Consider the following 5,020-nt stretch of genomic DNA (forward strand, 5'->3'; position numbering starts at 1 on the left):
CACCTCGGGGTGTCTTCATTCAGCCCCCACCGCAGGTGCTTCCTTCATAGCCCTACCTATTGGTAGCTCTCAACTTAGTTAGGCCCTATCGGGGGTTCCTAGTTAGGTCTGCTTTGCCTTTTCCTGAGCTCCCAACCAAGGTTATTCTTTTGATCATGTCTTCTCAGCTTTGGCCCGAGCACCCGATCGAAAGATGTACTTTATATTAGCAATTATCTGGAAGCGATTGCCATAAGCCATCTCATATATTATGGGATAAAAATCCTCTGGAGAGCTAGGGATGGAGAGTTTCAACTTGGAAGTGCTTAGGGATTCAAAAAAATAAAAAATGTAAATGTAAAAGTGCTTGCTGCTTCACTACTGGTAGAATTTCCTCAAGTTCTTCGAGTTCCATGATCGGGGTACCTTTTCTCCTCCCGTAGTCTCCAGGTGATAGGACCCTGGTCGTATTATCCTTGAGACTCTGTAAGGACCTTCCCAATTTGGAGCTAGCTTTCCTTGATGCCTCGGGTCTGATATCTCCGCCCTTCTGAGAATGAGGTCACCCATTCTGATCTCGTTCCTTCGGACTTTAGAGTTGTAATACCTTGTAACCTTTTGCTGCTAGGTGGCGATCCTTTCTTACGAGGCGTCTTTGGCTTCATTCAAGAGGTCTAAATTAGCTCGGAGTCCTTTATCGTTTTCTTCTTCATCGTAATACTGAATCCGATGGGTCATGGATCCTACCCCCACCGGGAGCACAGCTTCGGTGCCGTAGGTTAAAATGAAGGGTGTTTTTCCGGTAGCTGATCTCTCAGTCATGCGGTAAGCCCAGAGGATGTTGTGTAACTCTTCTGCCTATAACCCTTTGGCATCATCCAGTCTCTTCTTTATTCCTTGGAGCAGGGTACGATTGGTTACCTTTATCAGTCCATTGGCCGATGGGTAGCCGGCAGACGTTTTTCTGTGGTCAATGCCGAGGGCATCACAAAATAATCCAAAAGTCGAGTTGGCGAACTGAGTTCCATTGTCCGTTACTACCACCCGGGGGATTCCGAATCGATAAACTACCACCCTCTCTGAGAAGTCCCTTACATTCTTTTTGGATATCGTAGCCAGTGCTTCGGCTTCTGCCCACTTCGTGAAGTAGTCTACTACCACCACAACAAACTTTCTTTACCTCGTGGCCAGGGAGAACGGGCCCAGAATGTCTATTCCCCACATGACAAATGGTACTGGGCTTGACAGGGGGAAAAGCTTGGTAGAGTGCTACCGAGGGATGGGGGCGAACATCTGACACTTAATGCACTTCCTAACGAACAACTCCGCATCCTTCCTTATGGTCAGCTAGAACAGGCCCTGCCTCAGTACTTTATGAGCCAAGGCCCAGGCTCCCAGGTGTTTGCCACATATCCCTTCATGTACTTCTCAGAGTGCTTACTCGCCATCGGCAAGGTTCAGGCACTTGAGGTACAGTGTGGTGAACCCTATTTTGTACAGGGTTTCATCCTTCAATAAGAAGCGTACTGACCACATTCTTACCTTCCTTGCCTTGTCCTTGTCCTTAGGGAGTACTCCTTCCTTCAGGTATTCGATTATGGCATCCATCCAGCTAGGGTTGTTCTCGCCCACATGGCATGCTCCAACCCTTATACAAAGAGAACTTGTCTAGAAGAAAACCCAGGACTCGAAATATAATGCAACATGAATTGGACCCAAATTAACCTTGAACGACACCAAGAGTAGAAGAGCTGCACATATAAACACATGGACAGGTCAGACTACAGATGGAGGCATCACAAAGATATAAGTATATAATATTTATGATTGACATCTTATCGTTTTATTCAGAATAATGAAATTGAGGTGATTAGTTCTTTATATATATATATATGCTAGTAAAAAATATATATGTAAATACACGTAGGGTAAAAATTATCAAAAATTAATCTAAGGTATATATGTTGTCTTACGTTTTGAGAGAGAGAGAGAGAGAGAGAGAGAGAGAGAGAGAGAGAGAGAGAGAGTAGGATGAAAACAGTAAAATGGATTAAGGAACTCAATCAATAAGCTTTGTCATCCCATATACCAACTCTAGTATATGAAAACAAGAAAATGGAGAAAGGAGGATGAAAATGTGATTAAAACCCAGAAATAATTGATTGTAAATATCAAAGTTAATGTTTAATTACTAAGAAACTCAATAGATCCCATCATATTGTATCACAGTAACAAAGGATTAAACTAATTAAGGAACTCAAGAACAAATAACCACTCCTAACTATTAATGGAGTAAGAGAGAGAAAAAAAAAAAAAGATAATAAGAACTTAAGCTAAACTAAACGATCAAAGTAACCATCTAGTTGTGATAAGTCAATATTGATTTGAACTGGTAAAAAGAGCTCTGCATCTCCAATCACAATCATGTTCTCCCTGGACGGCAATGTAAGCCTCATAAGTGAGATCACAACAATGTTGGAGCTTTTTTAATTTCAATTGAAGTGCCTGAGTAAAAGATACCATTGAGTATTTGAACCGAGTGTAGTTGAGGCTATAACCAAAGGAGAGAAGGTTTCACCATTGTAGAACTTATAAGGCCTTCTAGGGTAGCCAAATTTTGGAAGTGGCCTTGGGGACATGGAATTCTAGGGCAACTTGTTTGTGTAGTCATTAGTGTACCATGTAAGAGGCAACTTTCCACTTATATATCAAACATTTCAAGTGAAGGGATGCCATCAAAGGATCCAAGTCACATGAGAACAACATAGTTGTTTTCAAAGCCCTATCAATGACTCCCTCTTTGATTCTCCCAATCATAGTTGCATTCTCACCATAGTCTTGAAAGTACCATCCACATTCCAAATCAAACCTGAAATTACCAGCGAAAAAAAAAAATTCAGGTTAACTATTTACGCTTTGATATTTTGCAATTTGATTGATAAGACACATTCCTAATAGTACCTGCATTTGGGAATTTTGCAATGACATCTTCATTTAAATCATCAAGCCATTTTTGTCTATGAGCTATTACATCAATTGAATAGCAATCGGATACAATGTACCTATAAACCACAAAAGAATTAAGAAAAAAAAATGAATAATTAACTATTAATGTCAAATAAACTAAAAGGAGAAGAGATTCAAAGAAGGGGAACATTACCCATTAAGACACCACTCTCTTCTAATAGTCTATCTCAAAAATTTTGGGTCATTGGAAACTAGGATTTCTTTAACATTGTTGAAGGAGCACATAACCTACTGATTAACAAAAGAGAAAAAACACCAACTAATAATACAAACTTTCAGAAACTAAAAATAGTGCAAGAAAGAAAGAAAATTCTGAAATTTACTATGGGTATAAAAGATGAAGAGGCTACCAGGGATTCGATAGATTTCGATGGGGACTTGTGGCCTTAAAATCAACTGCTATGGATTTAAGAATGCATGTAGCGGCATCTATTCATGAGTCCAACAAAGAGCCTTGTCTACCTCATTCATAGCATCCTTGGGCATTGGCGAAAGAGACGAAGGTGGTTTTGTTGCAGCCTTGCGGGAGGATCAAACTTGAAACATTAATTGAGTGACCATGAGTTCTCTCCATCACAAAGAGACTTTTGCTTGGACAATTAGCGAGAGAAATCAGGTCTTTAGGGGATGTAATTTTTAATTGAATTTCTTACCAAGATAGAAGGAGAGAGAAATGTGAGAGAAAGAAGGAAAATCATTTAAAAAGAAAGAGGGAAGTTGGAGAGAGAGAGGGAGAGAGGGGGCGTTAGAGTTTGAGAGAGTAAGAATCTAAAATTATTTTTATTTGAACCAAATAAAGAAGCAGTTATTTAGAAGCTAATATTGTTTCTTATCACGAAAAAAGAAAGAAAAAATTTTGATTGATTTCAAGTTCCAGAAAGAGAAGGAATGTGGAGAGAGAGAGAGAGGATATAGAAGGAAATAAAAAAGGATATACCTTATCTTAAGTTAAAAAAAAAAATTAGAGAATTATTACTGCTAAAGAAACTAAATAAAATTAGCAAAGCAATTGGAAAGAAAATATTTTTTGCAAAAACCTAAGAGAATATTAGAAATAGAGAATATATAAAGGTGAATATTTTCTTTTTAAATTTAAATATAGAATGAGATGGATTGTACCAAGATAGTAGGAGAGAGAAAGAGAGAGGAGGAAGGAGTAGTTTAAAAGAAAAGGAGACCTAGAGAGATCGATGAGGTAACTAATATTTAGTTATAAGTTTTTTTTTTTGATTTAAAATGAAATTAAGAAAGTGATTAAGGAGCTAGAAAATAGAAAGATATACTTTCTATATATGGGGCCTAAGAGTTTGAGAGGAGAGCGTGAGAGTTCACACTCTATCTCTCTCTCTCTCTCTCTTTTGATATTGAGAGTTGAGAGGAATAAGGAAATTAATTTTTAAAGGTATAAAATAAAATATTTTAGAAAGAGTGAGAGAATATATTTCATAATAAAGAGAGAGAGAGAGAGGACAAAAAGTAAAATGGTAAAGGAAGAGAGACAACTAAGGAGACTAATTTGATATTGAGCCACTCAATTAATATTAAGACAAATAAGGAGATTAATTTTTTTTATTATAAATAAAATAAAAAAATTATTTAAAAAAAATAAAGGGTACCGAAACAAAAAGGAAAATTTTTAAAAATGAAAAAAAGTGATAATGAGGAAGTTAAGGTATGTAAATAAACAAGAAGGGTAAAAGAGTCCAAAAAAAGATTAGTCACGAAGCATGAGTACATGCTTTTATATAATAATAATAATAATAATATGATATATTATATATATATATATATATATATATTTTCCTTATGGAATAACCAATAAGCACTTTTGGACATGATTGAGAGAGAATATAATGGGGGTGGAGTCCACCATGGGTTCCAAGAGTACCAATGTCATGTCAATATACCACCACTATTTTGTTAAAGCAAAAATCCTGAATTTTGAAGTTGATTTTTTCTGAACTTTTTGAATTTCATATCTGTAAAACAACTCTCTCCTATCTAATCCTCATAC

This window comes from Macadamia integrifolia, chromosome 2, assembly GCF_013358625.1.
Source record: "Macadamia integrifolia cultivar HAES 741 chromosome 2, SCU_Mint_v3, whole genome shotgun sequence".
NCBI lineage: Eukaryota > Viridiplantae > Streptophyta > Magnoliopsida > Proteales > Proteaceae > Macadamia > Macadamia integrifolia.